The sequence below is a fragment of the Cetorhinus maximus genome, chromosome 28 (assembly GCF_964194155.1).
Source record: "Cetorhinus maximus chromosome 28, sCetMax3.hap1.1, whole genome shotgun sequence".
Classification (NCBI taxonomy): domain Eukaryota; kingdom Metazoa; phylum Chordata; class Chondrichthyes; order Lamniformes; family Cetorhinidae; genus Cetorhinus; species Cetorhinus maximus.
This window is the reverse complement of record NC_135906.1, coordinates 28,038,690-28,057,521: the sequence shown is the minus strand read 5'-3', so window position 1 is coordinate 28,057,521 and position 18,832 is coordinate 28,038,690.

Here is an 18,832-nt window from a genome sequence, read left to right as displayed (position 1 = left end):
CACTTTGTCTATGATCATGGAAACTTGGAAGATTTAAACCAGTTGGATTTTCCAGTTAAATTTGTGCATCATAATATGGAATAGCCATTAGTCTCATTAAAGGTTTTCAATAAACTTCCATTTTTTTTATTATTCATTGGATGTGGGTGGGTGTCACTGGCCCTTGTTTAGAGGGCATTTAAGAGATCACATTATTGCAGATCTGGGGTCACATATAGGCCAGTAGATTTCCTTCCCTAAAGGGCATGAGTGAACCAGATGGGACAATGGTTTCATTGTCATCAATGGATATAATTCCAGATATTGAATTCAAACTCCACCATCTGCCATTGTGGGATTTGAACCCAGGTCCTAAGAGCATTAGCCTGGGTCTCTGGGTTACTAACCCAGTGACAATACCACTATGCCACCACCTCTCCCTACTGCAAATAACCCAGTAGTGAAGGTCAGAACCCACTCTCCCCTGTCCTTTAGGTTCTGATGTTAAGTGCAGAGACAAACTCCACTTGAGATAAGGGGTTGAGCATTAGGGCTTGAACAAAATTATAACTGTTTGCACTCAATGAAACTAGGCTTTGGGACTGCCAATCCCACAAACCACACATCTCCAAGTCACTCACCATCCTGACTTGGAACTATGTCGCTGTTCCTTCACTGTCGCTGGGTCAAAATCCTGGAACTCCCTCCCTAACAGCACTGTGGGTGTACCTACACCACATGGACTGCAGCGGTTCAAGAAGGCAGCTCACCACCACCTTCTCAAGGGATGGCGAACAAATGCTGGCCTAGCCAGTGATACACACATCCCATGAGAGAATAAAAAACAGTGTGTTGCCACCACTCCCCTCCCAACCTCTGACTCCCCCAGACTCCAATCCCCTTCCCTCCCCCCTCCTTTTACTGCCATGGCCTCCAAACCTTCCAAACTCCAATCCCTCAATCTCTGATTCTTTGTTGCCTCCTGACCTCTGACCTCTGACCACCCTCCTACTCCCTCTCTCAGTCTTTGATTTGCCCAGATCGCCCTCAACCCTATCTCATTTCCCAGGCCTGGCCACCGCCCCCCCCCAGCCTTTGACCCCCATGCCTTCCAATGCCTCTGACCAGGTCCTCACTCGTCTGAGGTGTATTACAACGCTAGCAGTGAAGCCAGCCTCTGACCCTCGTACTTGGGTTGCTAGGTGGAAATGTGACATTGGGCCTCAGCTTCAGGCTTGTGGGTTGTTCCCCATTGGCACATCCAAATTTCCACCCCTGTATGTAGTGGGCATAATGTATGCACAGGTCATATATGCAACCGGGAGCATAGCTAGCTGGTACTGAAATTGTGTGTTATAACATTCTAGTGACACCAGTTCAAGCAACAGCATTTCAGTCAGTCAATTTTATTCAGTCAGATAGTCAGAAAATACAAATATCAGAAACTGAGCCAACTCATTGCATAAGACCCAGTTCGGATGTTTTACAGAATATTGTGGGATGGTGTGTCCCCTTGTGAAGACACTGGTTAACACATCCACAACAATTCCTTGTGCACTACTTTAATGCGCTACACTGCTTCATAAAAAACAGGCAGCTGAAGGTTTAAATCCTGCCTTTTATTCTTTATTGGGATGTGGGCGTCGCTGGCAAGGCCAGTATTAGTTGCCCGTCCCTAACTGCCCTTCAGAAGATGCTGGCGAGCTGCCCTCTTGAACCGCTGCAGTCCATGTGGTGCTGTTAGGGAGGGTGTTCCAGGCTTTTGGCTCAGTGACAATGAAGGAGCAGTGATATGGGGCAGAGTTTGACCACCCCATCGTGGCGAGGGAGGGGCTGTAAAATGCGGTGAGCTGTTCTAAAGCTCATTGACTTCGGCAGGACCGGAAAATTCTGATGGTGGGAGGGGCTGTAAAAGCCCTCCCATTGTTCCCAGCCAGGATGATGAGGGACTCTGAGCGGAACTTGCAGGTGGCAGTGTTCCCATGCATCTGTTGCCCTTGTCCTTCTAGGTGGCAGTAGTCACGGGTTTAGGAGGTGCAGTCGAAGGAGCCTTGGTGAGTTGCTGCAGTGCATCTTGTAGATGGTACACACACTGCTGCCACTGTGTGTCGGTGGTGGAGGGAGTGAACGTTGATGGTGGTGGGTGGGGTGCCAATCATGCGGGCTGCTTTGTCCTGGTTGGTGTCAAGCTCCTTGGGTGTGCTGGAGCCACATTCATCCAGGCAAGTGAAAAGCATTTATACTGCATTGGCCAATGCCAGTTGGTTGGCACTAGAGGCACCATGACTGGCTTCATTGTACTCATGCTGAGGAGAAAGTTCAGCCAGGGTGCGGACTCTTGACCATTCCCTAGCACATATGTGTGGGTTTCAGGATGAATGAGATTGAACATCCAAACATACAAATTAGCAGCAGGAGGAGGCCACTCGGCCCCTCGAGTCTGCCCTGCCACTCAATAAGATCATGGCTGATCTGATTGTAACCTCAGCCTCACATTCCTGCCTACTCCTGATAACCTTTCACCCCCTTGATAATCAAGAATCTATCTAGCTCTGCCTTAAAAATATTGACATTTCCTAAGAGGAAAAGCCCTCAATAATCATTATCCTGGCTCATAAATGAACAGCGGACACTTGGGTAAAGTACTGGAGAGCATCTGTTTTGAGGAGACCATGAAAGTCACCATTGTGAAAGGATAAGAGAGCAGCTCTGAAGAACAGTCATTCAGACCTGAGCCGTTAGCTGTTTCTCTCTCCACAGAGACTGTCAGACCTGCTGAGTCTTTCCAGGTAATTCTGTTTTTGTTTTGTCCTCATTTCACTCTGCTGTTTGTCAATTGGTCTTTTGGAGGAGATTGTACCAACTGGACAAAACTGGTTAAATCCGCTGAGGTCAGGCTCTTGGTGTGGGCCGATGGTTCATGAGATCGGGAACTCAGTTTAGGATCAAAGTTCCTCGGGATTGGGATTTCAGTATGGGATGGGGGCTCCTGCACTCATTATACTTCACTGAGTTTAATGAGTGCAGGAACTCTCAACCCATGTACTTTTATAATTGCATGAAAAGTATTGAATAAAGAAAATGCTCACCAATGCATTAACACCCTATTCATAGCAAGCAGAGGAATTCCCAGTGATATGTTGGGAATTGTAGGTGAGACAGAGGAAGAGTCCCCAATTGTAGAGCTCTGTGTCACTGTGCCTCAACATGGCAGCACTATCATTGGTGCAGTCACCAATTCAATTTGTTTTTCCTTTAAATCTTTAGCTTCCTCGTTCTGTTTCTTAGGGGAGTAATGACAAAACATGAGGTAGCCATTCACACAAACGACAAAGATAATGGGCTGAATCTTCTGAGGAGCGCCAATCAAAATCATCCGATTGCCACTCCATTCCTATTGATTTAGCGTTCACCTGAACTCCGTATTTCTCGCCTGGACTTCCGAAATGGGCTTCCCTAGAAATGCGGAGTGTACCTATTCTGGGAATGCTTCCTCGTATTGCAGCATCATCAGGGGGCTCCAAGCCATGTCCCTCTTTTCCAGCTGCCATATTTCAGTAAGTTTAAATGTCCCAAAGCCACTTTGACAAATTGTGGGGAGAAGGCAAGTGGGTAAGGTAACTGGGTGAGGGGGTTGTTGGGTCGGGAGTCGGGGCCATAGTCGGGTCAGGGGCAGTTGGGTCGAGGGGGTAGTCGAGTGGTCAGGGAGTAGCTGGGTGGTCAGGGAGTAGCTGGGTGGTCAGGGGGTTGGTCGGGGGCTATCGGGGGTTCAAGGAGTAGTCATGGGGGGTCAGGGTGGTAATTGGGATGGGGTAGCCGGGAGGTCGGGTGACTGGTCAGGCTGGGGGGCTAGTCAGATTGGGGGGCGGTTAGTCGGGTCAGGGAGGTAGTCATGGAGTTGGGGGGCGTGGTCAGGTCGGGGGGTTAGTCAGTGGTCAGGGGAGATTGTTGGGTTGGGGGGTAGTTGGGGGATAGTCAGGGGAACGGTGGGGCGGGAGGGGTGGTTAGTCGTGTTGGGGGGGTAGTCAGATCTCCTCAGATACTGAAGCAGTCCATATTCGTGCCACACAAGTGCCAGGCAATGACCATTTCCAAGAGAGAATCTAACTATCGCCCCTTGATGTTCAATGGAATTACCATCACTGAATCCCCCACTATCAACATCCTGGACGTTACCATTGACCAGAAAATGAACTGCACTAGCCATATAAATACTGTGACTACAAGAGCAGGTCAGAGGCTAGGAATCCTGCAATGAGTAACTCACCTCCTGACTCCCCAAAGCCTGTCCACCATCTACAAGGCACAAGTCAGGAGTGTGATGAAATACTCCCCACTTGCCTGGATGAGTGCAGCTCCTACAACACCCAAGAAGCTCGACACAATTCAGGACAAAGCAGCCCACTTGATTGGCACCCCATCCACAAACATTCACTCCCTCCACCACTAATACACAGTAGCAGCAGTGTGTACCATCTACAAGATGCACTGCAGGAATTCACCAAGGCTCCTTCGACAGCACCTTCCAAACCCACAACCACTACCATCTAGAAGGACAAGGGCGGCAGATAGATGGGAACACCACCACCTGGAAGTTCCCCTCCAAATCACTCACCATCCTGACTTGGAAATATATCACCGTTCCTTCACTGTCGCTGGGTCAAAATCCTGGATCTCCCTCCCTAACAGCACTGTGTGTGTACCTACACCACAGGGACTGCAGTGGTTCAAGATGACAGCTCAGCACCACCTTCTCAAGGGCAATTATGGATGGGCAATAAATGCTGTTGCCTAGCCTGTGACACCCATATCCCATGAACAAATAAAAAAGGGGTTGGAGGGAGTCGGGTAGGGATGGTTGGTTGAGTTGGGGGTAGTCAAGGAGTCAAGGGGTTAGTCAGGGAATCGGGAGATAGTCAGGTAGGTGTGGGGGGGTCGGGGGGGTAGTTAGGCATTCAGTGGGTATAGTCAGGGGGTTCAGTGCGGTGTCAGTAGTATAGTTACCCAGGAGTTAGAAGGGGTTTTAATCTTTCTACCTTTTCCTAGGTAACTATTCTGGTAAGAGAGTCAGAACCATCCGGTGTTTTGGAGGGTTCCAGATGCAGGGGAATTACCCATCGGAAGTTCAAACTTCCCAGGCAATTCCCATGTAGTCAGTCCGTGGGGACTTCCGAGGGGTCTCAGCTTGGATTGGTACCTCTGGGGCATGACCATCCGGAGACTGGAAGTTCTGGGTCCATTTGTTTCCAAGACAGTGTTACAACAACCTTTCTTCCCAAGGACAATCCCACCATGGAACAAGCTGCCAAAGGAAACAGTCACATCCCATCACTGGAAATCTTCAACACTCAACTTTAGATTATTTCCATTTAAAAGTTTTCATTACCAAGACTACCATCTCTGCAGGTCATGCCTGGTTTTAGCCAGCACTACCCAGACAAATGTTGGCGGAATACGATTTAATCTGTGATGGCAAAACAACTGAATTAGAAGAGTAGGTGAGGGAGGATCATCATCTCCTGTGGTTTGGTACAGGATGTCCTCAAACACTATCCCTTAATTTTTAAAACCCTAGTGCTGGATTTTCACTTTAGGGGCAGGAAACAGAAGCTGGGACTATCTCCAGGTCCCAAACCTGCAGTAGAGGATGAGAAACTGAGAGGATGAGAAACTGAGAGGATGAGAAACTGAGAGGTCTCCTCAACATGGAAAATGCACTCTCAGCAATAGAAAAAATAACCACGACACTGCTTGGGGGAGTCTTTAGGGCAGATTTTAGTTGCAACCCCAATCACCCAGGCAGTAGGTGCTGGTTCACCACCTTCCAACACCCCCCACCCCCCACCCCTGCCACTCCTGGCCTGCTGAGAGGTGCCCACTGTCCCTGTCACATCAGGAAACTGGACACTAAAACTGGGAGATCTCAGCTGGCCTCCTTTAACTGCCCTTAACCTGTCTCTCAATCAGCCTAACTGACTGTCCACCTCTTTGGGATGGGCAGCCCTACCGGCCTTAAAGCTGCCATCCCTAAGATGGCCGACACCAGGCAGAGGGTGGGGAAACCAGCTTGTCGTCTGTTTCTGAATTTGGGGGGACCAGAAAATTCTGCCCCTGGTGCCTAATGTTGTTAAAAGTTGGAATTGTGGGACTGTGATCCACACTGTAACCCCCTCATCGAGGGGCCCTGCCCTCTCTGATTTTCCTCGCAGTATCTAAAGGGTCAGTAAGGAAGGAGTCCTGTGCATTTTGCTGCTGGAAGTCCTTGAGCATTCACATTCTCTTGTGCATCTCCCCTACTCCTTTCAGCAACAGGCCTTACTGATGGCCGTGCCCACTGGGCACCACAATTCCCTCCAAATCCCTCCGCCTCTCCACTCCCCCAAAAGATCCTCCTTTAAAACACCACTAAAGCCAAGCATTTAATTGGCTGCTCCTTCCAACAGCACCATCTTTGACTCTGGTTTGTCCGATTACACCTCTGTGAAGTGCCATTGGGTGGCTTGCTTCTAGATAATGGTGCGATGAAATGTTACTTGTGCTGTGTGCCCGCAGACGTAAGGATTACATGTTAAGTGCTTTCAATGCTAGGCACACTGTGCAGGTGAAGCCATGAACAAAGTTAAACTGGCGCTTGTTGTTAGGGTGACACATGCGTCAGGTGGGGACAGGATTGGAGCAGCTGTGATGTCCGTTCATTCTAACATCATGAGTGACCACTTGGGTAAGATATTAGTAAAGTGGAACTATACCCCACACAAAATCAGAGGAGGAGAGGCATCCAGCAGATGTGGGTGGCTGGAATGAACATTTCTAAATAACTCTTTAAAGAGAAAGCACATTCTGCTATTGCCGACCCCAGACATTTGGCATCGCATTGGTGAAGGAAGTTTCCTGTGTATCTTTAAGCAGCCCTAAACGGACTATTCAGCTGTGGCTGACAAGCTGAAAGATGCCATTCAATCCATGCTTTTTTTGCTATCTATCCGAGCCCCGCACTTTCCTGATGTGTCACTGTTTGAGGTTATAGACTCCGGCCTTTTTGACTTGCACAGTGGCTGATACCCTGGAATGAGTGCTGCACAGGGTAAGGTTCACTCCGAGAGTTTTAATTGCCTGATGCATTACTTTCAACATCTTTCCAGGTACTGCAGGGAGGTTGTTATTCTGGCTCAGCTATATGTAATTAATTCTGTATTTTTTATGCTTCTTTGTAATTGACAGCAACATCGAGCGCTCCCAGAACATACAGCGTACATTCAATGATAATAAAGATCTCAGAACCCTGCCTGAGAAAGTGAAGCTCTCAGCCAATCAGACCCTCTTGATAAAGACCAAGAGCAAGATATTTATTGACACATTAAAACTCTTGTGTAGTAACCCTTCTCCATTTGATATATTCTCACACTCATTCACTGTCTATTCAATGTTTCCATAGGATAAATTTACCTACATCTGCCATCCTTTGGGGAAAAATCACTCTATAATGGGAGCCCTCTTATTTCATTGGCCTTTCCTTTCTCACCTTCATTTACCCTTTCAAGTGCCTTTTTTTGATTTATCACTCACTTTCTTTCTTATTCACACTCTTTCTTTTACTTTCTCTCTCTCCGTCTATCCTAGTTTCTCTCTTGTAGATCTGTGGTGTTCTGTCCACAGTAGCAAGAGCCAGAGAGTCACAACTGCCCCAGAATTACACCCAGAAAAGTAGTGTAGCCATGTAAATACTGTGGCTACTAGAGCGGGTCAGAGGCTGGGAATCCTGCAGAGAGTAACTCACCTCCTGACTCCCCAAAGCCTGTCCACCATCTACAAGGCACAAGTCAGGAGTGTGATGGAATACTCCCCACTTGCCTGGATGAGTGCGGCTCCAACAACACTCAAGAAGCTCAACACCATCCAGGACAAAGCAGCCCGCTTGTTTGGTGCCCCTTTCACAAACATTCACTCCTTCCAACACCAACGCACAATGGCAGCAGTGTATACCATCTACACTGCAGATGCACCGCAGCAACTCACCAAGGCTCCTTAGGCAGCACCTTCCAAACCCACAACCACTGCCATCTAGAAGGACAAGGGCAGCAGACACATGGGAACACCACCACCTGGAAATTCCCCTCCAAGTCACTCACCCCCTGACTTGGAAATATATCGCCGTTCCTTCACTGTCGCTGGGTCAAAATCCTGGAACTCCCTCCCTAACAGCACTGTGGGTGTACCTACACCACACGGACTGCAGCGGTTCAAGAAGGCAGCTCATCACCACCTTCTCAAGGGCAATTAGGGATGGGCAATAAATGCTGGCCCAGCCAGCGACACCCACATTCGAAAATGAATAAATTTTTTAAAAAGGTGTTTCAGCAAAGGGGAAGGAGAAGGATTGAGCTAAGCTGATGTGTGAAGTTGGTTGTGTGACCAGGAGCTGTCAATGCACAGTCTCTGCTCTGCACTCTTGTTGGCAGATAATCAATGAAAAATCACCAACTCTTTACCAAGCTATTCTCCGCCAAGTAGGTATGATAGCCAGGATGTGGTTAGTATGTGATACATGGTACTCCTGAACCCTAGAGTTCCAATATTGCACTCACTGACACGGACATGGAGAGTCACACAAGTTTCATTGTCAATATTGGCCTGATAACTCTGGGGAGACAGGCAGGGAAAATTAAATGGCTGCTACCTACAACAGGAAACTTCTAATGAGAAACCTTATTCAAATCCCCATTTATATACATCTGTGATTGCTGAGCATAAGTTTTTCATATCTATTGTTTTATTATTGGCATGATGGCCTGAAGGGATGTTGAAAGCAGGTTCAACAATAACTCTGAACAGGGAATAATTTGTAGGGCTGGATAAAGAGCAGGGGAGTGGGTCTAATTGGATAAGCTGGCACAGGGCCAAATGGCCTCCTTCTGTGCGGTCTGATTGTTTCTGATGGGCTATCCAAATGTGACAAAAATCATCGAACTGAGAGATTGGGGAGGGGTTTCCTCTTACACTGCTCTAGGCATAAGTGAAGCGACATTCAATATTAGGGCCATGTTTGGAGGGTATTTGGGTCTTGATCCTCCTGGTTACCCAAGGTTGGGGAATGGGGAAGTAGGGAAAAATAAGAACAATATATGTAGCAGGAAAGGATTTCTGACTTTCACTCAGCCTCCATTCCATCATGTGGTCAATTGCACACAGATTCTGACCGCAGCCTCTCTCTCTGCTTCCAGCTTTTTATACCATGGCTATTTTTTCACTTCCTGTGCAAACCCAGCTCCTAATTTTGGAATGCATTCGAGTTCGAGGCAGCAATCGGAGGTGGAAACACTGCTTGCTTCCTGGGGAAGCGGGCAGAAAAAAATCAGGAGCTTATTCCAAAACAATCCTGATTTGAAATGCATGGGTGGCTGGAGGGATATGGAAAAACATCGGGACATGCAGGCCGCCTCCACACTTATAGGGTGGGAGCTGCTCTAGGTCAGGAAGATCAAGGGTGATTGGTGAGTGAGGCTAGCTGCCTGGATAGGATACAGGGCAGTTGAGTTTTGGACAATTGTGGAGTGTGGAGGGTCGAGACCAGCCATGAGAGTGACAGGCAGTCTGGAGGTGAGAGTTTGCTCCACCAATTAGCCAAACACTGACTTCACGCCTGCACAAACATCCCAGAAACAAAAGCAACAACCCAGGTCAGAAATGCGAACTGAATTTTAAAAACAAGGTTGGTCGTTCAGAGCGATTGTTTCCCGATGTGCCTCCTGCAAAACATTTTAAACACCTCGCAGTGCTTGGAAAGCCCGCAGCGTCGCTATACCTGTTCCACACCATCACATGGAGTCTACCCACATCTGTCTTTCGGGTCAGACATTAAACCAAGGCCCTGTCTGCCTTCTCAGGTGGATGCAAATGATCCCAGGACACGATTTGAGGACAAGCTGGGGAGTTCTGGACTGTTAATCATCCCTATTAGTAATTGGGTCATTGCTTCATTGCTGTCTATGGGATCTTGCTGTGTACAAATTGACTGCCGCATGTTTCCCACATCACACTGGGGGCTACACTCCAACAGTACTTCGTTGATTGTAAAGCGCTTTGGGCTGAATTGAAATACAAACAAGCGAACTAGGAGCAAGAGTAGACCACTCAGCCATTCTAGCCTGCTCCACATTCATGGCTGATCTGACTGTAACCTCCCACCATCCCCCAATAATCTTTCACCCCCTGTTTATCAAGAATCTATCTAGCCATGCCCTGAAAACATTCAAAGACTCTGCTTCTACAGACAGTTCCAAAGACTCGGAGAGAAAAACATTTCTTCTCATCTCTGTCTTATGTGGTCGACCTCTTATTTTTAAACAGTGACCCCTAGTTCTAGATTCTCCCACAATAGGAAACTTTATCTCCACATCCACCCTGTCAAGACCCCTCAGGATCTTATATGTTACAATCAAGTCACCTCTGATTCTTCTAAACTGCAGCGGATACAAGCCTAGCCTGTCCAATCTTTCCTCATAAGATAACCTGCCCATTGCTTTCTATTCATTCACGGGATGTGGGCTTCGCTGGCTGGGCCAGCATTTATTGCCCATCCCTAATTGCCCTTGAGAAGGTGGTGGTGAGCTGCCTTCTTGAACTGCTGCAGTCCATGTGGTGTAGGTACACCCACAGTGCAGTTAGGAAAGGAATTCCAGGATTTTGACCCAGCGACAGTGAAGGAACGGCGATATATTTCCAAGTCAGGATGGTGAGTGACTTGGAGGGGAGTTTCCAGGTGGTGGTGTTCCCATGTGTCTGCTGCCCCTGTCCTTCTAGATGGTAGTGGTTGTGGGTTTGGAAGGTGCTGTCTAAGGAGCCTTGGTGAGTTGCTGCAGTGCATCATGTAGATGGTACACACACTGCTGCTACTGTGCGTCAGTGGTGGGGGGAGTGAATGTTTGTGAATGGGGTGCCGATCAAGCGGGGCTGCTTTGTCCTGGATGGTGTTGAGCTTCTTGAGTGTTGTGGGAGCTGCACTCATCCAGGCAAGTGGGGAGTATTCCATCACACTCCTGACTTGTGCCTTGTAGATGGTGGACAGGCTTTGGGGAGTCAGGAGGTGAGTTACTCACCACAGGATTCCTGGTATTAGTTTAGTAAAGCTTCTCTGAACTGCTCCTAATGCACTTACATCCTTCTTTAAATAAGTCTTTCCTTTAGTTTCTGCAGAAGGTTTTGAGTTACAGAAGAGCAGACACACTGCTGCTGCTGCTGCTGCTGCTGCTGAAGCTGCTGCTGAAGCTGAAACTGTGAAATGCTGGTGAAAAGCGACAGGTCAGAGGTGTAATGTTCCTCATCTATTTTGTTCCAACATTTAGAGGCAGGTCTGCCTCCATCCTCTGGAACCCCTCTCCCAAAACCCTCTTGCACACCTCCTCACTCCCACTTTAAATAACTGAAGAAAGACTTTCTTTATCAGCTCCTGCCTTCTGCTCTCTCTGCTGGCTGCTCACCCTGCACTTCCATTTAACCAAACTGTCAAACATACTGCAGGGCCTTTACTGATACTGGCGGCTTCTTACCAATGGGAATCATTCCCCTTTCGCCAGGGGATGTCACCCCCGCTCCCCCCACTCCCCCTCCCCCCGCTCCCCCTCCCCCCACTCCCCCTCCCCAGCTCCCCCTCCCCCGCTCCCCCTCCCCCCGCTCCCCCTCCCCCTCCCCCTCCCCCTCCCCCACTCCCCCGCTCCCCCTCCCCCACTCCCCTGCTCCCCCTCCCCCTCCCCCTCCCCCACTCCCCCTCCCCTCGCTCCCCCTCCCCCTGCTCCCCCTCCCCCTTCCCCACCCCCACGCTCCCCCTCCCCCAGCTCCCCCCACTTCCCCCGCTCCCCCCACTCCCCCTCCCCCTCCCCCGCTCCCCCCCGCTCCCCACCTCCTCCCTGCTCCCCCTCCCCCTCCCCCCCCGCTCCCCCTCCCCACCGCTCCCCCTCCCCCTCCCCCTCCCCCACCCCATTCTTTAAAAGGGGTGAACAGTTTGAGGAGGGAGCAGAGAAGAGAGAAGCAGTTAGAAAGCATTTGCCGATTGCTGCTGTGGGGAGAAGTTAATGGGTTAAAATGGCAGCAAACTGAATGCTAGGAAGAGGTGAATAAAACTTCTGTCTCATCATTTTTGCTCGAGGAGCTGCTGTTGCCTTGAGGGAAGGGTGGAGGATGCCAGGCGATTCTGGAGGCTGCTCTGAGTAGCTAAGAGTTGGTCGCTGGAGTTTAAAGGTTTCGGTCGATAACTTTTGAGTTTCTCTTGATTAAAGCAAAGATGTTCAGAGCGAGTTTAAATTCTCCAAGAAACATCTTTGTCCATTCCAAAGCACAAACCTTTAGCATGTTTGCTAATTTACATCACCCACACCTTTTGTAAACAGGAATGTTACCTTCCAGGCTGGTGCTAACGTACAGAGGGCAAAGGACACACATAATCGTGGCTCCCCGAATCCCTCCTATACTATGCTGCAGATAAAAGAGACTGATTCATTCCTACCTGCTACAGTACAGCATCGTGTGTGGGTCTCACCGTCAGCACCTGAACATGTACAGCACACAACTGTTAAAATAGCATGAGTCAATCCCTCCTGATACAGTATGGCCAGTGTGCTTCTCAGCACCACCTCCTCTATATGGATAGTGGGTAAAAAGGGAACATAGGATTACACAGGATATACGGCACAGAGATAGGCCATTCGGCCCAACCAGTTCATGCAGGTGTTTATGCGCCACTCAAGCCTCCCCCCACCATCTTTCCTCATTTAAATCTACCATTGTAACAATTCCCTTAATACTCTTGTCTAACTTTCCCTTAAATGCATCTATATTTACTTCAACCACTCTGTGTGGTAGCGAATTCCACATTCTCACCACTCTCTGGGTAAAGACGTTTCTTCTGAGTTCCCGATTGGATTTCTTGGTGACTATCTTAGATTGCTGGCTTCTCGTTATGCTCTTCCCCACAAGAGGAAATGTGTTCTCTGTATCCACTCTATCAAAACCTTTCATCATTTTGAATACCTCTATTAGGTCACCCCTCAGCTTTTTTTCAATAGAAAAGAGACCCAGTCAACCCTTTCCTGATATGTATACCCACACATTGTAAACTTTCTCTGTATCCTCTCCAGTGCCTGTATCTTTTTATAATATGGTGACTCGAACTGTACACGGTACTGTGCACTCTAAAGTGTGATACTGGTTTAGCCATAACTTCTCGCCATTTCAATTCTATCCCTCCAGAAATAAAGCCCTAGTTCTTGCTTTGCTTTTTATATGGGCCTGAGCCTGTGGCACAACTTTTAGTGATTGGGGTATTTGTGCTCCGTGATCCCTTTGTTCCTCTACCCTAGCTGGACTTACACCTGCCGAGTAATAAGTGAATTCTCCATTCTTCCTCCCAAAATGTATTCCCTCACACTTATCTGTGATCAACTTCATTTGCTAATCATTTGCCCACTCTGCAACTTTATTAATGCCCCTCCTGTAACCTGTTTGTAGCCCTCCTCGTACGGACTACCCATGACCACCTCACCCCTCCACCCCCTCCCCACCCACCCTACCACCCCCCAAATTTGGTGTCATCGACAAATTTAGAAATTGTATTCATTCATGTGAATGTGAACAGCAGTGGGGTCAGCACTGATCCTGTGAAATGCCACTTCCCATTTCTGCCATTCTGAATGACTACCTTTTACTCTGTGCATTGAAGCCAGTAAGCAATGCATTCTGCCACTTATCCCCACCACAGCACATTCTCTGACTTGTTTCATTAGTCTATAATGCAGGATCTTATCATAGACCTTTTGAAAATTCAGATAAATTACATTTACTAATCCTACCCCCCACATAGATGACTATGTGAGGGGTAGGATTAGTAAGCTTGTGGATGACACAAAGATTGGCCGGGTGGTTAACAGTGAGGTTGACTGTCTTGGGCTACAGGAAGATATAGACAGGATGGTCAAATGGGCAGATAAGTGGCAGATGGAATTTAACCCTGAAAAGTGTGAGGTGATACACTTTGGAAGGAGCAATTTGACAAGGAAGTATTCAATGAACGGCATGACACTAGGAAGTTCTGAGGAATAAAGGGACCTTGGCGTGTGTGTCCATAGATCTCTGAAGGCGGAGGGGCATGTTAGTGGGGTGGTGAAAAAGGCATATGGGGCACTTGCCTTTATCAATCGAGGCATAGATTACAAAAGTAGGGAGGTCATGTTGGAGTTGTATAGAACCTTGGTGAGGCCACAGCTGGAGTACTGTGTGCAGTTCTGGTCACCACATTATAGGAAGGATGTGATTGCACTGGAGGGGGTGCAGAGGAGATTCACCAGGATGTTGCCCGGGATGAAACATTTAAGTTATGAAGAGAGGTTGGATAGACTTGGGTTGTTTTCGTTGGAGCAGAGAAGACTGAGGGGTGACCTGATCGAGGTGTACAAGATTATGAGGGGCATGGACAGGGTGGATAGGGAGCAGCTGTTCCCCTTAGTTGAAGGGTCAGTCACAAGGGGACACAAGCTCAAGGTGAGGGGCAGGAGGGTTAGGAGGGATGTGAGGAAAAACATTTTTACCCAGAGGGTGGTGAGGGTCTGGAATGCGCTGCCTGGGAGGGTGATGGAGGCGGGTTGCCTCACAACCTTTAAAAAGTACCTGGATGAGCATTTGGCACGTCATAACATTCAAGGCTATGGGCCAAGTGCTGGTAAATGGGATTAGGTAGGTAGGTCAGGTGTTTCTCACGTGTCGGTGCAGACTCGATGGGCCGAAGAGCCTTTTCTGCACTATGATTCTATGATTTATTATTTACTCCCATCTGGTCTTGTACAACTGTGTTTTTCTCAGTATCAGCCCCTCATATATATATATATATATATATATATAGACATATATAGTACATAGCTGGCAAAAGGGAATGATTCTGTTCCGATATGGCTCATGTGTGTCAGCTCCCGCCTGTCAAAAATGTAAGTGTCACTTAGAGAAAGCCTGAAATGAAAGTTGGGGAAAGTCTGAAATGAAAGTTGTTTACTGCCTAACCCGAACCCAACTCTGCATGTTGATAGGGTGAGATAGTTTGGGAAGAGGCTCACCTGGTGTGCGAATGGTCTGTTCCTGTGCTGTAAATTCTATCTAAATCGGGAAATGCAGCCCAAACATTGCATCTCAGCCTCAAAGCTCTTCAGGGAACAGGTCCCTTAGCTCAGCTTCGATCAGTAAATATACCACAATAGTTTGATATGTGGTTAGTAAGGGGATGAGCAAGAAGGCTGCCCAACCCCAAACCATTGAAAACCCATTAGGTTTCGAGCTGGGTGTGGTGCCTGGGGGCAGAATCAGTGGATCGACAGATTTTTGGGCTCATTCAACCCAGCACTAATTACAGTGTTGACGATATTTGGGCAAGGGTTTATTTTATTACTTTATCTATAACATTAGTAAAAGTACATAGCAAAACAGTTCAAATTCGACATTGTAGAAAGTGCAATACAATTGAATTTCTTTCCATATAGATAAGGGTCTCAATATAATTGCAACTACACGTGATATTTACAATGTACAATTCATGTCAAACATGCAGCCCAAGAGGTTTTCCATAGTTTCCAGCCCTGCTGACAGATGAGCCTTAGATTGTGGCCTTCCCCTATTGAGCCTTTGCAGTGGCTGCCCCAAGGGTTAGTGCGTCCCTCAGCATAAAGTCCTGGACTTTGAAATATGCCAGTCTGCAACACTCAACTGCACACCCTTTGCATTGGAGAACCAGCAATTTTTGGGCAGACCAAATAACATCAGGTGCAGCAAGCACTTAGGAGGGCAAAAGACATGTTGGCCATTATCGCAAGTGTATTTGAGTACAGGAGTAAATATGTCTTGCTTCAATTGCAAAGAACCTTGGTTAGACCGCACCTGGAGTATTGTGTAAAGTTTTGGTCCCCTTACCTAAGGAAAGATATACTTGCCACAGAGGGAGTGCAGCAGAGATTCACATACGAACATATGAACATACAAACTAGGAGCAGGAGTGGGCCACTCAGCCCCTCGAACCTGCTCCACCATTCAAGACGAACATGGCTGATCTGATTGTAACCTCAACTCCACATTCCTGCCGACCCCGCATAACCTTTCACCCCCCTTGCTTATCGAGAATCTACCTACCTCTGCCTTAAAGATATTCAAGGACTCTGCCTCAACCACCTTTTGAGGAAGACAATTCCAAAGTCTCACAACCCTCTGAGGGAAATTTTTTTCCTCATATCTGTCCTAAATGAGCGACCGGTTATTTTTAAACAGTGACCCCGAGTTCTAGATTCCCCCACAAGTAGAACCATCCTTTCCACATCCACCCTGTCAAGGCACCTCTCACTCCTCTAAATTCCAGCGGATCCAAGCCTAGTCTGTCCAGCCTTTCCTCATAAGACATTCAAGGCATCAATCTAGTAACCTTCTCTGAACTGCTTCTAATACATTTACATCTTTCGTTAAATAAGGAGACCAATACAATACGGTTCTCCAGATGTGGTCCCACCAATGCCCTGCATAACTGAAATATAACCTCCCTACTCTTGTATTCAATTCCCCTCGCAGTAAACAATAACATTCCATAAACTTTCTTAATGACTTGCTGTACTTACATACTAACCTTTTGCGATTCATGCACTAGGACATCCAGATCCCTCTGCATCTCAGAGCTCTGCAATCTCTCACCATTTAGATAACATACCTCTTTTTTATTCGTTCTGCCAAAATGGACAACTTCACATTTTCCCACATTATACTCCATTTGCCAGATCTTTGCCCACTCACCTAGCCTATCTATATCTTTCTGTAGCCTACTTATGTCCTCTTCACAACTTACTTTCCTCCCTATCTTTGTGTCATCAGGAAATTTAGCAACCATACCATCAGTCCCTTCAACCAAATCTTTTATACAAATTGTAAAGAGTTGAGGCCCCAGCACTGATCCCTGTGGCACAACACTTGTCAAATCCTGCTGACCAGAAAATTACCCATTTATGCCTACTCACTTTCCTGTTAGCTAGCCAATCTTCTATCCATGCCAATATCTTACCCCCTACACCATGAGCTTTTATTTTCTGCAGTAATCTTTGATGAGGCACCTTATCAAAAGCCTTCTGAAAATCCAAGTGCAGTACATCCACCAGTTCCCCTTTACCCACAGCACTTGTTAATGCTTCAAAGAATTCTAATAAATTGGTTAAACATGATTTCCCTTTCACAAAACCATGTTGACTCTGTCTGATTACCTTGAATTTATCTAAGCGCCCTGTTATAATGTCTTTAATAATAGCTTCATTGACAGATGTTAAGCTAACTGACCTATAATTTCCTGCTTTCTATCTCCCTCCCTTTTTGAATAAAGGAGTTGCATTAACTATTCTCCAATCTAATGGAACCTTCCTCGAATCTGCTGAATTTTGGAAAATTAGAACCAATGCATCAGCTATCTCACTAGCCACATCTTTTAAGACCATCGGATGAAATCCATCGAGACCCAGGGGTTTGTCAACCCGCAATTCCAACAATTTGCTAAGTACCACTTCCCTGGTGATTGTAATTTTCCTGAGTTCCTCCCTCCCTTCCAATTCCTGATTTACAGCCATTTCCTGGGATGGTGGGAATGTCCTATGAGGAGAGATTTAGGAGACTGGGCCTGGAGGTGATCTCGTTGAAGCTTAAAAAGTTCTTAAAGGGTTCGAGAGGGTAGATGCAGGAAAGTTGTTTCCCCTGGCTGGGGGCTCTGGACTGGGGACACAGTCTCAAAATAAGGACCAGCCATTTAGGACTGAGATGAGGAGGAATTTCTTCACTCAGAGGATAGTGAATTTTTGGAATTCTCTACCCAAGAGGGTCGTGGAGGCTCAGTCTTTGAGTGTGATCAAGACAGAGATCGATACATTTCTAGATACCAATGATATCAAGGAATATGGGAGTAGCAAGAAAATGGTGTTGAGGTAGATGAGCAGCCATTATTTAGTTGATGGTGGAGCAAGCTCAAGGGGCTGAATGGCCTACTCCTGCTCCTATGTTCTTATGCCCTATGTTCATCTTTCACCCAGTGGATGAACTCAGGGACACAGTTTAAAATAAGGGATCTCCCATTTTAGACAGACCAAATTTTTTTCTCCCAGAGGGAATTCTCTTTCCCAAGGAGCAGTGGAGGCAGGGCTGTTGAATATTTTTAAGGCAGAGTTGGATAGATTCTTGACTGACAAGGGAGTCAAAAGGTATAGGGGACGGACAGGAAAGTACAGGCCACAATCGCACCAGCCACGATCTTAACAAATGGCAGAGCAGGCCCAAGGGGCCGAATGGCCTACTCCTGCTCCTAATTTATATGTTCATATGATGGTCCTCCAGCAGCAGTTGATGTTTATCTGTGTGTGTGTGTTCTTGGAAAGAGCCCAGAGAGTAGAGTCCTGTGTCACAGGCTGCTGGGGATGAACCCCAACAGAAACCACTGCATCTCTTTCTCAGAGAAACCTATAAAGTTCTAACAGGACTAGGCAGGGTAGATGCAGGAAGGATGTTCCCGATGGTGGGGGAGTCCAGAACCAGGGGTCACAGTCCGAGGATACGGGGTAGACCATTTAGGACTGAGATGAGAAGAAATTTCTTCACCCAGAGAGTGGTGAGCCTGTGGAATTCGCTACCACAGAAAGTAGTTGAGGCCAAAACATTGTATGTTTTCAAGAAGGAGTTAGATATGGCTCTTGGGGCGAAAGGGATCAAAGGATATGGGGAGAAAGCGGGAGCAGGCTATTGAGTTGGATGATCGGCCATGATCATAATGAATGGCGGAGCAGGCTTGAAGGGCCGAATGGCCTACTCC